This window comes from Bidens hawaiensis, unplaced genomic scaffold, assembly GCF_021521415.1.
Source record: "Bidens hawaiensis isolate Kalapana, Puna unplaced genomic scaffold, B.hawaiensis_p1.1 tig00011786_1, whole genome shotgun sequence".
NCBI lineage: Eukaryota > Viridiplantae > Streptophyta > Magnoliopsida > Asterales > Asteraceae > Bidens > Bidens hawaiensis.
Window position 1 is genome coordinate 656,837 of NW_027491934.1, and position 24,018 is coordinate 680,854.

A 24,018-nucleotide genomic window follows, 5' to 3' on the forward strand; every position below is an offset into this window, starting at 1 on the left:
GTGTGTGTGTCTATAGATAACCCTAACTTGGTTGCACCTCAGACGCTCTATAATGTCTAATCATGACTCAATTTAGATAACCCTAACTTGGTTGCACCTCGTTACGCTCTATAATATCTTCATTTAGGTTTGGTTTGGTTTAGTGTGATGAAGATAGTGTGAGTGTGAGTCTGAGCACCGAGGAAGGATGGGGTATTAATTAATTAATAATAGTTGTGGTGGAAGATCAATGTGTTAAAAGTTGAAGTTAAGGGACCATGCCTTTAGTCCGTAGTCAATCTTATTTTCAATACAACACTTCACTGAATTAGGATCGCAGATAAAAAAGAACCAGGGGGAGTTAACCTTTGTGCTGTGATGATGGGACAGAATTTGACCGGTATTGGTTTGGTTTGTTTTGTTAAGATACCGTGCAGACTGTTGTTACTCGTAATAGTAACCAAAGGGAAATTCAAAAAATAAATTTGTAATATGCCTAAAAACACATCGACACATGTTTGGTTTTTTTTTTTTTACTTTTATTTTAATAAAATAATAATAATAAATAAAGTAAAGATGAAAACACTGGAATAGGGGATGGTGGTGATGTTTATGGGATTCAAGCCCACAAGTGAAGGAACGCAACAACTACCAGACCAAGCAATGGATTGTTCTTTCTTTATGTTCATTTCTCGTGTATTTAAAAGATCTAATGATAGTGTATAACAGCATTTTCATCAGCTCCTCTAAAAATTGTGTGAGAGAAATCTCTAAAAAATTTTAGAGATTGGTAAGTGGTTGTGAGTAGAGGAGAGAGAAAATTTAAAGAGATGGGTAAATTTTGAGTAAATTTGGATGAACACTGTTCATCATCTATTTATTTTTTAATATATTTGAAAGTGGTTGTGAGTGGAGGAAAACGAAAAAATAATAATAAAGATGAAAAAAAATATTATTTAATTAAGTTACAAAGTAGGATTGTTAAGTAGAGGAATTACTAGATTTTGTAATGAAGTCCAGATAAACATGTGGAGTTTCATCACAATCTTAAAAGATAGCGTCTTAATCAAATTATTATTTTTTATTATTTGTCGTATTCTTCTTATTAAATTATTTTGTAAATAATAAATTGCACATTTTTCTAAGTGGCGAAATTTATCAATACAAGCTAACAGACAAAAGATTAGCAAGTAACTAGTCAGTAGTCACCTTCTCACCGAGGCGACGAGGTACAACAAGAGCTCACCATATTAGAACATGCACACCAAACATATAATAATAGTTGCCTTCCTTGATTATTTGTGTATTAGGCTATGTGTAGTGAGGGGGCTACAAATTGAGTGGGAGAAGTGACATATGGCGTCTAGTCAACTATAGCTTGAATCCGTAGTCAATCCTATTTCCGATAGAGACAGTTGACAACCGAATCCAAGTTTTTCCATTCTTTTCATATCCGCAATAGTGCGAAAAGAAGGCTCGGCCCTAAGTTGTTCAAGAATAGTGTCGTTGAATTTCTCGAACCTTTGTCTTAAGATTAGTTAGTTCTATTTCTTGATGGGGGCAAGGAAGGGATATAACTCAGCGGTAGGGTGTTACCTTGACGTGGTGGAAGTCATCAGTTCGAGCCTAACTATCCCTAAACCCAATGTAACTTTTTCTCATCAATTATTCTATGTATACATGTTTATCCTTCATCTTTTCTGAAGTTTCGATAGAAGGATTCCTCTACCAACGTAAGACAATCAACTCCATTTGTTAGAACAACTTCCATCGAATCTCTACACCTATCCTTTTTTTATTTTCGATTTTTGAACCTTAGTTTGTTTTTAGAAAACGTGATGCCCATAATTTTTTTTATTCCAAGGTTTCTCTGAATTTGAAAGTTATCACTACCAAGCTAACTAGCACGGGAACGGGTACGGGACCAGGATACGAGGATGTTACAGGTACGGGAAACGACAAAATTAAATATCCAAGATACGGGTACGACGAGGGTACGGCAAAAAAAATATATAAAAAAATACAAATATATAATAAATAGCTATTTATAATTTTTTATAAATTTATAATGTCAATTTTAAACCTTTTATGTATAAATTTATAAGTTTAAGGACCAAATATAAACTAGTAAAGATAGAGGGGAGTTAATTGTTGAAATACACAAACTAATTTTACACTTTCTTATGTAGAAACAATCAAATTACAGGGACTGAATGTAAACTATTGAAAGAGAAATGGATTAATTATTAAAACACTTTAAACTGATTTAAACCCTAAAATTAAAAAACAACACCCAGCCGCCTTCTTCTTCTTCCTGACCTCGATAACTATTTCCGGCAGAAATTGCGTCAGAAACCGCTATATGGTCGTCAGGAAACGCTTCTGAAACCTCAAATAATCTGTACCCAAGCCCAGAAACGTATTTAGGCCCATCCCCGTAATTCAGAGACGGTCGGGAAATGTTTACCCGGCGTATCCGTCCCCAACACGTCGACTCCACATACTGTAGCGTTTCGGTGCAACATAGCTACCAAGGCTCAATCTAATTAAGTCCGTAGTTGCGCCTCAACGCATTTCGGGGAGAACCATCTAGCTTTGGGTCGAGTGGCATTTCACCCCTAACCATAACTTATCCGATGATTCTTCAACATCAGTCGGTTCGGACTTCCACTTAGTTTCACCCAAGCTTCACCTGGTCATGGATAGATCACCCAGGTTCAGGTCCATAAGCAGTGACAATTGGCCTATGAAGACTTGCTTTCGCTACGCCTCCAGTGGGTTCCCTTAACCAAGCCACTCATAGCAAGAGGGAATTTTTTTTAGAGATGTAGTGGTATTATAGCAAAATATGTGTGTGTGTGTGTGAGCGTGCGCGTGTGTGTATAACACATAATCATAAAATAATAATATTATCAAATAATATCACAGGCGACAAATCCATGCCCCCCCTCCCGGCGGTTGTCGCCCCACATATCACCGGGAGAGAGATGTTACCACCTAAAATCGCCTCAAATGTGAGGATTTGTCGCCCGCTACATGTGGACTTAAAGATACAATATGACCTTGAAATACGTAAAATATAAGTTAATATGGCTTTTAATTGTAAGTTAATATAATTTTTTTATTTTGCAATTGTAGGACCTGCTATCTTGATTTTACTCAAGTCGTTGCCTATTAGAGCATTCTCATTCGAACCATCAAATTTGATGAGTGAGTTTTTTTTTATAATTTAGGGAGTGGTTTAGCGTATCGTGAGTATATGAGTGAGAAAATACAGTGATTTTTCTGTAAACTGAAAATCTATTGTTCACCTCCTATAACTTTTTAATATTTGTTGAAAATGGTTGTGAGTGAAAGAAAGAGAAAATGTAATTACAAAAGTATCAAAAATATTATATAACTAAAAAGAATAGAGAAAATGTAATATTTTTTAGTGTAATTTTGGATTTAGAGATTGTGGATTGGATGAGAATGCTCTTGCAATTTACACAATTACTTATGTTATATAATTTATTATATAAACCTTAACGGACTTTACACTTAATTAGAAATAAAAATTTGACACTAGCTTTGGCTTTAGTACTCTCTAATTTCCCGCGATAGGTGAATTACAACGCTATATGTTCCCAGTTAAGTTTAACTCGCAATCTAAAACACTTTTTTTTCCATTTTATTAAGCTCATGGTTGTAAAAATCCCAATTATGCGCCTCTTAATCGTCTATTAATCTTGATTAATCGCCAATTAATTCCAACTAATAGCTGGTTCTCATCTCACCGTCCAACTAGCGACTAGCAATTACCACATCAGCTTTTACTAAGCTATTTGTTGATTTCAACTCAACCTTTATCTTTTTCTTACGAAGTTAGGATGTTTATTTTTGTGAAGTTTCTACACGTTTTAAAAATTTTAAAGTTAAATTAACTATTGTATTCATCTTCTTTTATACATTTGTATCGCAATTTTGTAGAATGTCTTTTTGATAAACAGGTTAATAACATTTGGTATTAAGGTTGGAGTTAATTAAGATGCTAATAAACTTATTTTGTAATAGATGTTACATGATATGTATTGATGACGTGGGTACTCTTACCCACTCACAAGCAGAGGCTCACAAGCTCAGGAAGCTTAGGAATATAGAAGAAGTTAGCACAAGCTGCCTGGTAGGGAAACTCGAAACTCTCCCTGCAAGATTCTTAAGTTGACCAGGAAACTCTTGGTACAACAAACGACAAAAAACGTCATATCTAAAGTAAAACTGTTACCTTCTATAAAGTAAAAGTTTGTCATGATAGGACAGACAAAGGCTGGACAAAGGTTACACGAAAATAACAATTACCCAGTCTGCATAAGCTGAAAGAAGAGTTGACATTTTCCCCTTAAGAAGCTTAAGCTATCCTCGGAGAAGCTTCCAATTGCCTATAAAAGGAACATTTTAGCCAAAGGTATTCACATTTTAATTCACTCTATTCCTCTCTACTCTATCTTCATACTTACTCTCCTATCAATATTCGTATCATATCACTGATTCTCGCACCAGAGGTTGATCGTAGGAGACCCCCTCCTACGGTGAGACTAACCGGTCGTGTTTTCTTTGAATCTTAGCAGGTTAGGAAGCTTTGTTAATACAACACTCTTGGACCGCCATGCCCTTATTGTCAGCTATATTCGTTATAGAAACAAGTGGCGCCCACTATGGGGTTGGCGCTACTTAGAACAAAGATTCTGGTAGTTTCAGTTCAATTGTTCTCAAGTATTGGTCTTCTATGGCTGAAAAGAGTAATCCTAATTAACAAGAGTATTCCTCCGAACGATAAATAGTCGGAGAATAACTCCTCGCCGAAGGAAAACGTCGGCTGTAGTTCGTCGGAAACGAGCAGCCTTTAGTCACGTTTTCACCACAATCATTCTAGTTCCAAACTCCATCTTCATTTAGAAGTGGATTTTTCTCTCTACTAAGTGATTTTTTACTCCCCGTAGAAAGAATAGATATGACGCCGGAGGGTGTTAAACGGAACTTCATCCAGCTCAGGGAGCTGATGAATAACTATTCTTAAGAAGAACGAGCTAAAAGGGTTTAAGTAAGGTTATATTATACTGAGGAACCTGAGGTTACACTCTCCCTAATGCCTAGTCCACCAAGCACGAGTACACCTTCCCCTTTGAGAACAAACACTCAAGGATTAGGAAGCTCCTAGGTGAAAACATGAACCCCCCCCCTCGGGAAAGAGTGAGCTTGACAACTTCACCCATAACTCCCATGGGAACAAGAGAATATACCTTAGAGAAGCTTTTCTAAAGCTCACCTGCTGTAGTACCTCCCCCGACAAACACTTCCTTGGCAGAAGCTCTAATGTCCATATCTATAACAGGAAGCATGGTAGCCTCATCATATGGTAGGAATTGCATACTCCATGCCTCAAGCTTACCTAAAACCAGGGCTCATGCTACCTAGCATGAAGTACTCTCAGATGGCTAACTCAAAAACCAGTTTGAGTTGAAACCGGTTTGGGTTGATCAACAAAAGTCAAAACCGGTTTAAGAACAGTTTCGGTTCGGGTTGAAACCGTTTCTTGACTAGGTTACGATTGGTTTTGGTTCGGGTTTTAATCGGGTCCGGTTTTTGACCAGGTTTTACCCGGTTTCAGTTCCAAACATGTTCAGTTTTGGTTCAATTTTACAGTAGGTTCGGTTACCCGGTTTGTTTGCCCACTTATACTTCAAGGTACATAATCAATCAAACTCTTTATTATTGCAAGTGAAAACTAACTTTAAAACTCGTTATATAATTCTCTATTGATCACATCTCTAAAGCCTCTAACCAAGGTTACGATTGGTTTTGGTTCGGGTTTTAATCAGTTTCGGTTTGGTTTTTGACCTGGTTTGCCCGGTTTCGGTTTCAAACATGTTCGGTTTCGGTTCAATTTTAGGGTCGGTTCGGTTAACCGGTTTGTTTGCCCACCTATACTTCAAGGCACATGATCAGTCAAACTCTTTATTATTGCAAATGAAAACTAACTTTAAAACTCGTTATAATAATTATCTATTTATCACACCTATAAAGCCTCTAACCAAGCCTTATCTTTATACCTAGTTTTAGAGCCCGTGTAACACACGTGATTATCCAAATTATAAAATTACAAGTGAAGAAAATAATTAACGTATATAAAAAAATCTATTGCATTTATATTTGTATCTATACTATGTGTATACAAATTAATTTTATTTATATCATAAGATGATTTTTTAAATGAACTTAATAAAGTAATGCACGTTCAAAAACGTACCCGGTAAGGCTCCTTTTTATTGAAACTTTCATTGTAAGTGTCATATGTGTATAATTAAAAAAATTAGGAAGAAGACTCCTCATACAATAGCTATACAACTCAGTGATGTGCTAAAAGTAGTTAAATAATTATTAATTGAAATTACGCTAAACTAGACACTAAGTAATACTCTAGACTCTTAAACTACTAACCGTCAAGTGAACCGGTCGACTCTAGTACAGCTAAGTAAGTCCGGATATCGAACCCATGAGACTCTTTAAATTACGTACGCTAGCTAAATTAGACTTAACTACAGACATGACTATTTATTTATATTATTATGAGGGGTTTTACTAAAATACTTAAATTAAACTAATATTAAAACTAATTAATAAAACTTAAAACGACTTAAACCTGGACTTTATTCAGATGATGACGAACAACCACCTAGGCTACAATCCCTAATGTATCAATTATCAAATGGTTGGAAAATGCTAAGTTATGGAACCTGGATCTTAAACTATTCACTTAATGGGAAACCGAACAGGACCTTTGACAATTATCAATAAGACACCTATGGAATCCTAATAAGCTATTAAAATTACCGGTTTTAATTAGACTCCCTTACGGTCGCTAATTTATTTTATGACAAGTACCTCTATAAGAAATCCTACCTTACAACGCAGAAATCAAAGGCAGTTTAAAGAACTCAGGGGCTGTTTGTTTACATCTGAATGGAACCATTCAGAGGTAAACATCTGATTCATTCAGACTTCAGACTGTTTGGTTTTCAAACAGAAAAATATCTAAATGGTTAAAATTAGGCCTGAATCATTTAGACTTATTGTTGTTGCTGAATGGGAAAGAGGCTCATTCAGATCTGACTCATTCAGATCTGAATGAACCAAACAACCCCCACTCGACTAGATATACAAGGCAAATAAACCAAACCTCGACAGACTCCATACGACGAAATAAATCTAGCAATTCATCAACCAAGACCTATCACATAGTCTATCACCTTACAGCTATTTAGATTAGCATCACACTTAGGTCTACTTGTTTTATTAATATTGTTCCTATGGTATTATTCAAAGTATAGTGTAGTATGTATGATATGTGTATGTGAATAAGGAAGTATGTACGACTATGATATGTATGGTATTAAATGTATGGATTGATAATGAAAGGTAAGGTAAAGTTAAAGTATTGCATACCCTAATAATATATGCGAAGTTTAAAGAGTTACATACCCTAATAATATATGCGGAGGTTAAAGGGTTGCATACTCTAATAATAAATGCGAAGGTTAAAGGGTTGCATACCCTAATAATATATGCGAAGGTTAAAGGGTTGCATACCCTAATAATATATGCGAAGGTTATAGGGCGAAATGCTCTTTAGAACGTAAGGTACGAATATATTATAAAAGAAAGAATGGAGGTAAGCAAGTATGAAAGTATGAATGAAAGTTTGTATGTGTGTATGTAGTGGACGTTATGTGATTAACTAGAACTCACTCAGCGTAACTGACTTTTAGTATGCACATAGGTGAGTAGAATGAAGCAGCTCGCTTGAGGGGAACACATGGCATGGAACTGAAGAACTGGCATCTCAAGGAAGTGTTATGTTATTATAAAGACAATGTTTTCTGTTTAAACTACTTTGAATGTTTATGCTGATAAGATTTGAAAGCTATGTATTATATTCGGGTTGAAGTTTTAATATTCCGCGAATGTTTTTATTAACTCTGATATTTAGAACTGTGTTTATGAGTTAATCCAACGTCCAATGTGAGGCACCGGTAATGTGGCCTTACAAGTTGGTATCAGAGCAAAGTTCGAGAGATTTAAGCATCCTACATGCTTAGACTCGAACAGAGAATGGGAGTTAAGTAAGAAAAGAAAATAAGATGCCAGTTCAAGATAGCCATGTGTCACTCAGGCAAGCTCAGTAAAGGTAAAGTGTATGATTAAATATAAATGTTAATGTTAGCTTAGTTTCTAGAGAAAAGATATGTTAGTGATACGGATATGATTTCTTGATCTTTGACTGGTTAACTGTTTGAGATTAGAACCAGCACAAATAGACTCATAAGAGGAAGTGTATAGGACACGGAAAGTAACGTGATCAGCTAATCACAGCTGGCCACTGTTATTACCTGTTAGCCTTACTATCATTGTACTAGATGGTTCCTTGAGTGATGACGTTTGTGTTTCTACTTTTTAGAATACGATGGCTGGATCTAGGGCAGTTGCTGGAGCAGGAGGCCGCACTGGACATCGTGGCAGGCCTCGTCGTGTCCAACAACCTTCTGTTGAAGCAGCTTCCAACACCGAAGAAGAAGGAAGCGCAGCTGGAGGAAACCTTAACAACAATGACGGGGTTCAGCTAGATCCCTTAATCCAAGCAGCTATTGTCCAAGCAGTAGCCACGGCTGTGAAAAACATGAATCCGGAGCGGTCTGCTGGAGGCTGTGAAAGAAAAGCTGAAGGAGCGGGAGGAGGTGGTAGGAAGGATGATGAAGGAGAGAGGGAGGCTTCGAGTGTGGTAAGGTCTGTGAAGGTTGACGATAGAAAGAGGGGCCGAGGTGGGTGCAACTATAAGTCCTTCAAAGGTTGTGACCCGCCGAAGCTGACTGGTTTGGGAGACACAATCGCTACTCTTCAGTGGATAACCGCCATGGATAAAATTATCCGCATTAGCGAGTGCCGTCCCGACCTAGCTGTGGGTTATGCTACTCAGTCATTCGGTGAATAAGCTATGTATTGGTGGGAAAGTGTGGAACAGAGGAAGACCCAGGACGAGATTAAAGCTCTAATGTGGGAGGATCTGAAGGAGTTAGTGATTAAGAGGTTATGTGCTGACGCTGGGGTTGAGAGGGCGGAGATGAAGTTTCTGAACTTGAAAGCTGGAACGATGACACATCGTGAGTATACCACCGAGTTTAACCGAATGTCTAGGTTGGTGCCTAACATGGTTAACACGGAGGCTAAAAGGATCAAGTGCTATGTGAGGGGATTGCCACAGAGAGTTCGCACGCTAGTCAGGACGAGTAAACCTGCTACCTTTGACTCTGCTGTCGAGATCGCAGAGATGGTTTATGCAGACCTGGCTGCGGATGATATTGTGGTGGAGGAAGAGAAGAAAGATAAGAAGTGGATCAATGTCAAACGACCCGGTACTCAGTTGTGGCACTCCAAGGAAAAGAAGCAAAAGGTGTGGGAGAAGAGATCGTGCAAGACGTGTGGTAAAATGCACGGTGGCAAGTGCAAGTGGGGTAAGGGGTCAGATGTTTGTTTTAAATGTGGAAAGGCGCATGGAGGAGAGTGCAGAGTAGTGTCAAACGCTTGTTAAAAGTGCGGAAAGGTGGGACACTATGCTCATGAGTGCAGCGAGAAGACGGCGTGTTTCAGGTGTGGTAAGACGGGCCACATGGCCAGAGAGTGTACTGAAGCTGGTGGAAGCGGGAAGAAGGATGTTGAACCATCAAGGCCAAGGACCAGGGCCTACATGTTGACCCAAGAGCAAGCCAGACAGATCCCATATGTCATGACAGATACGTTTCTAGTAAACGGTATATCTGCTTCAGTATTATTCGATTCAGGTGCAAACAAAAGTTTCGTAGCCACCCCATTTAGTAAATTAGCTAAAATGAAATGTTGTCGAGTGTTTGAAACTTGTATAGTAGAAACCGCTAGTGACACCTCGGTTAAGATAATGAGAATGGTTAAGGACTGTAAGATAGAATTAGAGGGACATGAGTTCCCTGTTACTTTGTATGTTATGACCTTAGGAGGGTTCGATGTGGTTTTGGGTATGGATTGGTTGTCTGATATGAAGCTAAGATAGTGTGTAAGAGTAGGATAATAAGGTTAAAGTTTATGGTGATAAAGAAAGTTCTGGGCTTAATGTCATTTCGATGATAAAAGCCGAGGGCTTGTTATGGCGAGGGTGCGGTGATTACCTGGCGTATGTTGTCAATGCTACGACCGAGACGAAAGAAATGAAAGATGTTCCTATCGTGCGCGACTACCCAGAAGTATTCCCTGAGGATCTTCCGGGGTTGCCACCGGAGCGAGAGATAGAATTCCAGATAGATTTAGTACCAGGAGCCCAACCCGTCGCGAAAGCGCCTTACCCTCTAGCACCGTCCGAGATGAAAGAATTGATGTCCCAACTGCAAGAACTCCTCGACAAAGGTTTTATAAGACCAAGTGTTTCCCCGTGGGGCGCACCAGTGTTATTCGTAAAGAAGAATGATGGAAGTATGAGAATGTGCATACACTATCGCGAGTTGAATAAGCTGACGGTAAAGAATAGATAGCCTCTGCCAAGGATTGATGATCTGTTTGACCAACTGCAAGGTTCAAGTTGGTTCTCACGAATAGATCTTAGATCAGGCTATCATCAATTGAAAGTGTAGTATGTATGATATGTGTATGTGAATAAGGAAGTATGTACGACTATGATATGTATGGTATTAAATGTATGTATATGATAATGAAAGGTAAGGTAAAGTTAAAGGGTTGCATACCCTAATAATATATGCGAATGTTAAAGGGTTGCATACCCTAATAATATATGCGGAGGTTAAAAGGTTTCATACCCTAATAATAAATGCGAAGGTTAAAGGGTTGCATACCCTAATAATATATGCAAAGGTTAAAGGGTTGCATACCCTAATAATATATGCGAAGGTTATAGGGCGAAATGCTCTTTAGAACGTAAGGTACGAATATATTATAAAAGAAAGAATGGAGGTAAGCAAGTATGAAAGTATGAATGAAAGTTTGTATGTGTGTATGTAGTGGACGTTATGTGATTAACTAGAACTCACTTAGCGTAGCTGACTTTTAGTATGCACGCAGGTGAGTAGAATGAGGCAGCTCGCTTGAGGGGAACACATGGCATGGAATTCAAGAACTGGCATCTCAAGGAAGTGTTATGTTACTATAACGACAATGTTTTCTGTTTAAACTACTTTGAATGTTTATGCTGATAAGATTTGGAAGCTATGTTTTATATTCGGGTTGAAGTTTTAATATTCCGCGAATGTTTTTATTAACTCTGATATTTAGAAATGTGTTTATGAGTAAATCCAACGTCCAATGTGAGGCACCGGTAACGGGGCCTTACAGAAAACAATAAAATCAAACCGAATAATAATAATGTTTGGATAAGTAGATGTCGAACCCAAACGATCTTTGCTCGAACCAATATGCTCTTCTCCTTCAAAACTACTTTCTTTATTTGTCTTTTCTTGGTTCGGGTCGAACCTCTCTCTCTCACACTGCCATCAACCCCCAGAATTCTTGTCCAAGTTATATAAATATAACTTTTTTTCTTTTTTTATGCCATAAATAAATCCACCGATATAAGGCCTCCTTTCCTTTGATTTTCTTTTGTTAATTCAGTCCATCACAACCCACGATACTAATGGCCCAAGCTTCAAATTAAAATCCAGTAAATAGTGACCATGTGCATCACATATACAATAATATTGACCATTTGCTTTCTTACTCGTTTATTACATCTGATAGCAAACAAACAACATGTAAGTGTCTTTCTTTTTAACTTTGTTTTTATTTATTTTCTTTTATTCAAAGTCATTTTCATTGCCACTTATAATAAATATGGTTAAATCCTAATATGTGAATATTATTACCCACAAATCTCATATTTTATATGATTGTAATTCTTTGATATATATTGTCTCCATGACTACAATTTATAAAAACATGATACTAATTATTGAGTCGATTTAAATCGTTATACCCCGTTTCCACTCAGAACCATAATAATCCAACAATGAACTAACTAGGAGCAATTTTTAATAAAAATTAGCTTAAAAGTACTCCAAAGTGTAGGAATATTAATATAGAAAGTATGTCTAATTTAGTTCACATCACTCAGCCTAAATCTTAATGAAGCATTACCTTTATTAATATATTTATCAATTTACAACCCATAGAAGAAAAGGAGAACATTAAATTATAACAACAGATGTTCTTCAAGAACTATTTTTTCTAATCTAAACCATGAAACTTTTTTTTGATAAGTTTAAAAACATAAAAAATAACATGTTAACTCATTCAATTTTGTGAATGTTTTGCTTCATTTTAGCATAGTTTTGCATGACATGTTTCACATACAACATTCTGATCATCATTGAAGGAAAAGTTAATGCTAACACAAATGTTTCAAATTTGATACAGGTTAGAATGATTGATAGGCATGGGGTGGCATGTAGTAAGTGTTCATTATCTATTGTTAAATTTTAATAGTCAAAGGAAAAATAGTCAATTTACTAAATCCCGAACCTTTTGATTCTTTTCTAAAAATGTCATTGAAAATAAATTTGAAACCCAAATCATGTTTAAAATTATAACTTACATCAATTTGACATTTTCAACTCAACACTTTGAACCCGTAACATATTTGACGATAAATTTATTTTCATTCTCAAACTTTTAAAAATACTTAGATTTACCATTTTTGACCCATAACAAATTTTGACTCAAATGCAGTTAACCTTTACTAAACAATCTATTTACCAATTTTTGACTTTAAAAACAAAAGTTAAGTTCCACAAAACCCGAAACAATCCTTATTAAAAAAAGTAAGAAGTTAAATGTGATAAACTTTGTTATATATGAAAGTGATTTGTATATATTTACTAAATTAACCGAAAAATATATAGTTTACTAAATTAACCGAAAAATAAATTGATAGATTTAAAGCATATTTTAATAATTTATGAGTTTACGTTAACATTAACTAAATTAAGTATTAAACTAAAAATGTTAACGTATGTCATAATGAGTTTACGTTAACATTAATATATAGAAGATTATGTATGTAAGGCCCCGTTACCGGTAGCCCTACTTGGTGTTGGATTTACTCATAAACGCAGTTCTAAACATCAGAGTTAATTAAAACATTCGCGGAATATTAAAAATTTCATAAAACATTTCATAACAATCCATATCTTGTCTTAAAACAACATCCCGTCTTTCAAAATAAACTAAACATTTAAACTTAAATGTCTCGAGCCTACCGATGCCAGCCTCTTATTCAATGCACGTATCCCCTCAAGCGAGCTGTCTCATTCTACTCACATGCGTGCATACTAAAAGTCAGCTACGCTGAGTGAGTTCTAGTTAATCACACAACATACAATACATTCATAACTACATGCTTTCATATTTTCATTTATATTATACTTACTTACCTTCGCACTTTCATTCATATACTCGCCTTACGTTTTAAAGAGCATTACGCCCTATAACCTTCGCATATATTATTAGGGTATGCAACCCCTTTAACCTTCGCATATATTATTAGGGTATGCAACCCTTTAACCTTCGCATATATTATTAGGGTATGCAACCCTTTAACCTTACCTTACATTTCATTATCATAACCATACGTTTAATACCATACACAACATAATCGTACATACTCCCTTATGCACATACACATATCATACATACTACACTATACTTGCCTTAACAATACGTGCAATACCCGAAGGTCGTTCACATACTGTCAAGCATACATACTGTCAAGCATACCTGCATACGTTCCATTTAAGGTAAGTGTATTAACATTCACATCGAGTATGCATACAACCCCGAAAACATAACAAGGAAATGGGGCTAGAAACTCACCTGAAGTCGGTTACGTTCCCCGTTTATGGTTATTCCTCTCTTGAGTTGTGCACGACTAACTGTATAACAATTACACGTATCAATCAACTATCGCTATCTATATTGTGTTTATAGCTCAATTATAACCCACAACGAACGGGGTCCGGGGGAAGCGCCCCTGGCAGCGGGGTCCTAGGGGCGACAGCCCCTAGCAGGGTCCAAGGGGCAGAGCCCTTGGCTGGTTTAAATCAGGTCCAAATATCCCTTATCTGGCTCAATTTGGGTTCAAGCCCAAGGCCCAACAGGACTGTGGCCGAGAACTCAAAACAGAGAACCCACCGAGAACTCGTGACCGAGGATTCGTGACCGAGAACTCATGACCGAGAACTCGCGACCGAGAACTTATTGGCCGAGAACCTGTTTTGGCCGAAATCTAAGGTTGATCAAGAACCACATGGTTGACCATGGATTCTCAAATTTTGGCCGAGAACCCTCAGGTCCAATGTTTTCAGCTCATTTCTCCATCCTAATCATTTTTGCTCTTCACTGTTAACTGTTTTATGGTTTAATACATGAGCTTTTAACCCTTAATCATCATCAGTCATACCCGTTTTACACCCATTACTATCACGGCTTCAAGATCTATCCCGTTTTAGGCATAAAGCTTAGACCTTTATACCTTTAAAACGTCCTAGGCTAGATCTAGGGTTCATCTATGAGCCGTATATAACCATATGTCCATTAAGTCCGTTTTAATCATCAAGTTTGCTACTTTATGCTTTATCTAGACCCGATCTACTATACGTTCAAGTTTCATGGCTAACTGTTCATAAAAACGTAAGCTTAAAGATCAAGAACGTACCTTTAATCGTTTTTAGACTTCGGGTTAGCTCGTTTATGGACTAGGATCTTGTATCTATCTTGTATAATGAAGATCTATCTATATTTAGATTGATTTTGGTCTTGGATCTCTCTCTCTAGCTTGCGGCTGTTAGAGGGTATTTTAGGTGTGTGTTTGGAGTGTGTAGGGAGAATAAGATGGATGTTATGGATGGAAATTGAAAGGATTAGGGTTTAAGGGGTATTTATACTCCCTTAAGCCCATGGACCTAAGGCTCATCTTTCCTATTTGGTCTATCATTACCACCATCTAAATTATCTACTTATCTTACCATCAACTATTCTACCATTTATTTATTAATTCAAGTAAACTTTCCGTCATAACAATAAATATAAAATATTATTATTCGCCATAACAATGTAAAACTAAAAACAAAATATGTTAATGTAATTATTACCATAAAAATATAGACAATCATAAAATTTCACAAGAAAACATTTAGAAAATCATAAAATTTAGCATAACTTTATAAACACAATCTTAGAAATTCAGATGCTTTAAAAAAAATGCAACAAACTGCTCATCAAAATCATAATATTTTTTCACTCTCATATTAAACAAACACACATAATACACATAACTTAGTAACCAAACTATTGATTATTCAGATTGTCTTAATACAAGCTTAATAATAAAACAAACTAAATATACACATAAAAAGGAGAGACCAAAAGAAGATCTAAACATGTTGGAGTCAAATTTACCATCAACTTCTTCAAAATTTCACCAAAAAAAAGCAAATTACCTTCACAACCTGACAAACAAAATAAACGAGAAGTTTATTGTACGTTTTTGGAAGTTTCTAGTTATGAACTAAATTAATAACTTAAACAGAAAAAAACAAAGTAAACACTGAAAGTAAAAAATTTAGAGTAATCAACTACATAACTAAGTTATTGAATAATTGTTACCTTAAATTTAATCTTTAAATTCCAAAGAGTTTAGAAAATCATCAAACTTTGACTCACATTTTTCACAATCTAACAACCACTTTACCTTCTTACTAAATTCATTTTCCAAATCCAAATGTGTCATTTCTTTCAAACATTAGCAAGATTCAAGTGATTCAAATCTCTTAAAAGAAACATATAATTAGATTCTAATATTGATTAAGGATAGTACCCGTGTTACACATGGTGGAACATATTTAAAACATAATATATATGTAACATCATATATATTTAATGAAATGCAAATGTTGTACTTATAAATAAATGATACTTGACATGAATTAAAGACATCATAACTTATTTGAATCAAATACATAAAAATACAAAGACTAACAAAGATAAATGAAAAGTTAAAATATTTTATAACTTATACCATCAGTACAATAATAAGCAAACAAAGGAGATTAGTCTCAAAATCAATAAAACAATTCTACAATGTTAATTCAACAAAACTTCTATCTCAATGTTGATTCAAAAGATAAACTCTATCTAAAACATTTATTACACATCAATAACTGTAATGTTTATTACTCTAAGATAATACCTGCGTTTATTTACACATCAATTTTAAACTTTTATTACACATTAATGTTAAAAAATGTTAAAAGATAAACAATATATAAGACATTTCTTTTTATAAGGATATTATAAAATTTTGTTACAAAACAAACTGTTATGACAATCAAAAACCTAAATCTAGTCTTTCATAATACTATAATTAATTAATCTTTAAAATAAAGTCTTAATCAATATTGAATAACATGTTAATTTTCATTCAAGTGTGTTTGACATATAGGTGATTCCTAAGACATATCATTTAGGAATTAGCCAAAGTTTTCTCATCCATTTTTTATAACACTTTTGTGGATAAATTATGTTAAATAATTATTGAATAAATATAATAATAAATAACATATTCGAGAAAACAAATATTTAACATTAGGTTGGCTTAACCAAAATATTAAAGAGTAAGATTGTCTACATAAAAAGTTAATAGTTACACAAACTTGTCTATATTAGCAAAGTCATGAAAATGTTTAAATCGTATTATCCCAGCATGAACTTCAAAATTTTCCGTCAAAAAACAAAAGCATTTTGTTTAGAACCTCAAAAACAAAGCAAACCATGCAACCTGATTAAGTATGAAACGAAAATGTTAATGTATGTTATAATGAGTTTATGTTAACATTAATATCTAGAGGATTATGTAAAACTAAAAACAAAATTTGTGAATGTAATAATTACCATATAAATATAGTCAATCATAAAATTTCATAAGAAAACATTTTAGAAAATCATAAAACTTAACATAACTTTATAACCACAATCTTAAAAATTCAAATGCTTTTAAAAATATATAACAATTTAATCATCAAAATCATAACATTTTTTCACTATCATATTAAACAAACACACATATTAAACATAAATTAAGATAGTGCATGTGTTACACACTGTGGAATCTATTTAAAAACATAATATATATTTAACAACATATAAATTTAATGCAATGCAAATGTTATACTTATATATAAATGATAATTTTACATGGATTATAAAATGTCATAATTTTTTAATATTCATTCCTTAAGTAAAAATATTATATTTTTAATAAGCATTACTAAATATTTAAAGTTGTTATGATTTTAATGTCACCTTCAACTAAATATATTAATATATTTATTTCTAAATGTCAAAAATAATATATATATATATATATATATATATATAATATAAACGGAAACATAAAAATCCTATGTGTCGCAATATGGTCGTTCCCCCTTTTCTTGGAGTCACCAGATTTACTTAATTTTTAAATAGAGGCTTCTCATGCATTTGACACAAATTCACGGGCATGGGTCTTTACCAAACCCAGATTTTTTAAGCGGGTTATAACATTTCATTAAATTAAAAATTATTCTCACCAAATTATTGATGAGAAAATCCTATAAAATAGGATATACTAAAAATTATTATATGATTTTTTTAATATATTATTTATATTTAAGAAACAATTTTATAGTAAAAAAAATAAGCGGGTTTTGCGTCTCACCAAACCCAGATAACTTTTAAACCGGTTTATAGCATCTTAGTTATTTGTGAAACCATTTTATCATCAAACTCTTAAACCGCCAGATTGCTTTATTTGTAAATGGTAGTTTCTCATCCATTTAACCCGAATTCATGGGTATGGGTCTTACCAAACCCAGATAGCCCTTAAACGGGTTATAACATCTTATTATATTAAAAATTTATTTCACCAAATATTTGATATAAAAATATTATAAAATAGGGATATAATAAAAATTAATATTCATTTTAAAAAAACAAATATTATTTATAATTATGAAATAATGTTATAGTAAAAAAATAAGCGGGTCATGGGTCTCATTAAACCCATATATCTTTTAAATGAGTTATAACATCTCATTTAAACATCTCATTATATTAAAATTTTATCTCACGAAATATTTGATATAAAAATCTTATAAATTAGAGATATATAAAAATTAATATCCAATTTTTTTTTTAAAAAAAATCTATTATTTGTAATTATGAAACAATTTTATAGTAAAAAATATAAGCAAGTCATGGGTCTCATCAATCCCATATAGCTTTTAAACGGGTATAACATCTCAATTATTTGTGAAACCCTTTTATCATCAAACCCTAAGTATATTATTAATTTCATTACAATAAATAAAATTAAAATAGAATAAAATATATCAATGTTAGAAACGTAAAATGTAAAACAAACCCCATTATCAAACCGTAATTTAATTTCTTAATATGGATTTAGTTACACGATTCTTTTTTCTTTGGGATTTTTACATATTTCCCCTTACTAAGACCCCTAATTATATATTTCCCCAACTTTTAAAACCAAATTACATAATTCCCCTTCTCATAGAAAATTACCAATTTATCCTTGTTCAATTTACACTACCATTTAATAAATTTTATCAATGAACCAAATCTTCTTTACACCACCATATGCCGCCATAGAACCACCACCTCTACCACCGTCTATCAGCAAAGAACTACCGCCGACGACCCACCATCACCTTTCTTCTCTTATTCATTTTAGCCCACTGTCGACCACCGTAGCCAACCAATCTGCCAAAAATTTTTCCATCAACTCGGATCTTTCTTTCGTTCTCAACCCAAATCTGGCATCATAAACGCCATGGAACTCGCTACCAGGCATATTGGAGATGGAAACGGAGGGTGGCAACCGGAAACCATGACTTGACGCGAACCTGCAACTCCGAAGAGAGAGAGAGAGAGAGAGTGAGTATGCCGATGGTGGTCAACATGTACGACCGTGGTGGATAAGACGATTTTCCAACACTTTAAAGGCATATTATTTGCAGGTAGCGAAGCTTGGTCAACGTTTAATACTAAAGAATGGCTTAACATTTTTATTTTTACTTATTTAAATAAGGGTAAATTAGTCAATTATTTAATTAATTTTAGTGAAATGGGGAGATATGTAATATATGTGATTTAGAAAGGGGAAATATGTAATTAAATGTTTAACATTAGGGATATATGTAATAAGTGAACTTAGGAAGGGGATATATGTAAATGCCCCATTTTCTTTTAAGTTTAACTTAAATGAAAAGTTTCACAAAAAATATCCAAATTATAACAGATGAACATAAACGAATAAATATAAAAATTAAGCAGATTATTCATCCAACGTTTCATTAAAAAAATGAACAAACCCACCATAAATTAATCAAAATAGGTTCAAGTATATTATTAACTTCTTACAAAAAATAAACTAAAATCCAAAAAATACATTCACGACATTAGAAACGAGAAATTTAAACAACCCCCCGTAATACGGGAGACAAAAACCAGTATATATATGGAAAGGTTAACGTACAAATGATATTAACGTGCTAAACGTGAGAATCAAGTAGAGTAATTATATATACAAGTAGAGTTATTATGTTGGCCGAAAACCCCCAGCTCAGCTTATTTCCTATCTTAGGTTCCCACCTTGCCCAGCTACTTGTTCTAAGGTTCAAATCATGAACATTTTTCCCTTTATTGTCATCACCCATAATCGTTTTACACTCGATAGTAATCCTTCATCAAGATCTAGTCTATTTTAGGTATAAAGTTTGGGCCTTTAATCCTAAAACGTTCTTTAAGCTAGATCTAGGGTTTCATTCATGAACCGTATCTAACCATGAGTCCTTTACGTCCATATTAATCATCAAGTTTGAAGCTTTATGATTTATCTAGACCCGATCTAGTCTATGTTCAATTTTCATGGCTAACCGTTCATAAAAATACAAGCTATAAGATCAAGAACATACCTTTATATGGTTACTAGGTTACGGCTAGCTTGTTATGGAGTATTGATCTTGTATCTAGCTTGAATATCTAGGATCTATCAACAAAAGGTTCGATTTTTGATCTCGGCTCCTTGTTCTTGCTTGCGCCGAAATGGAAAGATTTGTAGGTGTGTTTTGGTGTTTAGAGAGAATAAGATGGATAAGTTGGATGGAAATGGAAAGATTTAGGGTTTAAGGGGTATTTATACTCCCTTAAGCCCATGGACCTAAGGCCCATCTTTCCTTTTTGGTCCATGATTACTTCCTTTTAATTAGCCTACTTATCTTTCCCTTTTTACCATCTTACTATTTATTTATTAACTCAAGTAAACTTTCCGACTTAACGAGTCAAAATTCAGTAGTACTATTATTCGAAATTTGGGATGTTACAAGTCTTCCCTCCTTAAAGAGGTTTCGTCCCCGAAACCTAACTATTACTTAAACAGACCAGGGTAAAACTTGCGCATCTCATCCTCAGCTTCCCAAGTGGCATCTGACCCTTTACGGTGCCTCCATATTAACTTCACCAATGGTATGACCTTGTGACGAAGTTGCTTTTCCTTGCGATCAACAATCTCTATGGGTTGCTCAATGTAGTTCAGCTGCTCATCAACCTCAATGTCCATCAATGGCACGTGAGACGTGTCGTCGGCTAGACATTTTCTTAAGTGAGAAACATGGAAGGTTGAATGAATTCCTTCTAACTCCTCGGGCAAATCCAGCTTATAAGCCACCTCACCCACACGGTCTAAAATATTAAATGGTCCAATGTACCTTGGACTCAACTTTCCTCTCTTTCTGAATCGAATGATTCCCTTCCAGGGCGAGACTTTAAGCATCACATTGTCTCCAATGTTAAACTCAATCGGTCGTCGTCGCTTATCAGCATACGACTTTTGGTGATCTTGAGCCGCTTTCATTCTCGCCTTAATCTGATCGAACTTTGCAGAGGTTTCTTGAACTACTTCTAAACTTCCCATCTCCTTCTGACCAATTTCTCCCCAACACACGGGAGTTCTACAACGTCTACCATAGAGCATTTCAAACGGCGGCATACCAATGCTTGAATGGTAGCTGTTGTTATAGGAGAACTCTGCCAGATGTAGATGATCATCCCAACTTCCACCAAAATCTAAAACACAAGCACGTAGCATATCCTCAAGGGTTTGGATCGTCCTTTCAAACTGTCCATCGGTTTGAGGATGATATGCCGTACTGATGTTCAATCTAGTTCCCATAGCTTCATGGAATTTCTTCCAAAACCTCGAAGTAAACCGTGTATCTCTATCAGGCACGATTGATAACGGTACTCCATGTTTAGATACAACCTCTTTCATGAACAAGCTTGCTAACGTTTCTGACGAGATAGCCTCTCGAATGGGCAAAAAGTGAGCACTCTTGGTCAAACGGTCCACAATCACCCAGATGGTATCATGATGCTTAGCTGTATGAGGTAGCTTAGTTATGAAATCCATGGTGATGTGTTCCCATTTCCATTCTGGTATCTCTAGAGGCTGCATCTTTCCATAAGGTTTCTGGTGCTCCGCCTTGACTTACAAGCAAGTTAGGCACTTACTGACATAATCTACTACATCATTCTTCATTCCTGGCCACCGGTAATCCCTCTTCAAGCCTTGGTACATCTTTGTAGCTCCTGGATTAATCGAATATCTTGACTTATAAGCTTCGTCTAAGATTTGACCTCTGAGATCTCCATGGTGTGGGATCCACATACGGTCAAACCTAGTCTTAACACCATGAGTGTTTTCCAATAGCTCATCTTGTTGGCCGTAAACTCTTTCTTTCTTTACTAACTTCTCGTCTACTAGCACCTCTGACTGCACTTTGATGATTTCTTCGAAAAGGCTTGAGTTCATAATCAGCTGGTATGACTTCACTGTTGCAAGGACTTCCTCATTCTTACGGCTTATCGCGTCGGCAACCACGTTAGCTTTACCAGGATAGTACTTAATGTCGCAGTCGTAATCCTTAATCAACTCCAACCACCTCCTCTGTCTCATGTTCAATTCCTTCTGCTCTAAGAAGTACTTTAAACTCTTGTGGTCTGTGTAGATGGTACACTTTGTACCATACAGATAATGTCTCCATATCTTAAGAGCATGCACTACAGCTGCTAGTTCTAAGTCATGTGTTGGATAAATACTCTCGTGGACTTTCAACTGTCTAGACGCGTAAGCTATCACTTTCCCACGCTGCATCAGCACGGAACCTAACCCACAATGCGAAGCATCGGTACAAACAACCAGATCCTCGTCACCATCGGGTAAAGCAAGGATTAGAGCTTGCGTGAGTCTCTTCTTTAACTCCTAAAAAGCTTCTTCTTGAAACTTACCCCAACTGAATACTATCGACTTTCGGGTCATACCGGTCAACGGTGCGGCTATCTTGGAGAAACCTTCGATGAATCTCCTATAGTAGCCAGCTAACCCTAAGAAGCTTCGTATATCAGTCGGATTCTGTGGAGTCTTCCATTAGTTATCGCTTCAATCTTAGCTAGGTCCACGGTAATCCCTTCAGGATTAATCACGTGACCTAGAAATTGTACTTCTCGCAACCAGAACGCGCATTTCGAAAACTTAGCATACAACTTCTCTTTCTTCAGAGTCTCCAATACCTCTTTCAGATGCTCAGCATGATCAGACTCGCTCTTTGAATAAATCAATATATCATCTATGAAGACGATAACTGACTTATCCAACATTGGCCGACACACCCTATTCATCATGTCCATAAATGCTGCAGGAGCATTTGTTAGACCGAATGACATCACGAGGAATTCGTAGTTTCCATATTGCGTTCGGAACGCTGTCTTAGGTATGTCTTGTGACATCTGACCCGATCCGACCCGACCCAGGTACCCGTTTCTCTGACCCGATCTCTTTCTTTTATGATTTAATATTTATTTATACTTATATTTTACTTTTAATAATAATAATATACTTTTCCTTCCCGCCTCTTTCTCTCTCTTTCTTTCCGCCGTTCCGTCCCTCTCCTTCTCTCTTTCCGCCTTCTTTTCCCTCTTGTCGCCGTCCCGCCCTTACGCCTTGTTTCCCTCTTTTTCTTCTAACTCTTTGCTTGTCCTTTGTTCCTTCCCGCCTAAGGTTGTCTGCGCAGCTCCACGCGCCAGACTCCCTTACAAGGAATCCTGCGTGAAGACCACCTGTTTCAGCGATACGCGAGACGAACTCTTCTCGCAGCGCGTTAAGAATTGTAATTCTTCTCGCAGTGCGCGAAGGACGGAAGTTCTTCCCGCGACGCGCTAAGGATTTGTAGTTCTTCTCGCAGCGCGCTAAGAATCGTAGTTCATCCCTCGACGCGCGAAGAATTATAGTTCTTCCCGCGGCGCGCTAGGAATTTTAGTTCCTCCCGCGGCGCGCTAAGAAATGTGACTCTTCCCGCGGCGCGCTTAGAAATGGTAGTTCTTTCCGCGACGCGTTAAGGATAGTTCTGTCTGCCTTCGCGCTCGCGCTCTCTTGACCTTCTGTGTCAGCCTTCTCGCGTTAAACCCTTTGAGTTGTCTTCTGTTTAATCTAGCCGTTGCTTTTGAGTTGTTTTATCTTTTGAGCTGTTGACCTAATCTGCTTTATGTCTGAAAAGTTACTTTCAGCGCAGCATGCGCACCAACCCCATTGGTTGACAGATAAAGTGACTGACATAATCTTTTGAGATCTGCTTTTGCCATGCTTGACCAGTAACTTTATCTGTCCTCTCCCATGCCTTTTTCTGAATCCTGTCAACCTTTTCCTCTTTTTCCCTGCTACCATATCTTTGATATCTTTACTTTTCAGAACTTTTTACTGTTGATATCTTTTCTTTTACTTTTGGAGATCTTTTCTAGGGTTTGTGTCCCCTAGGGTTTGCCTATATATAGTACTATTTCCTTAACACTTCACACACTACA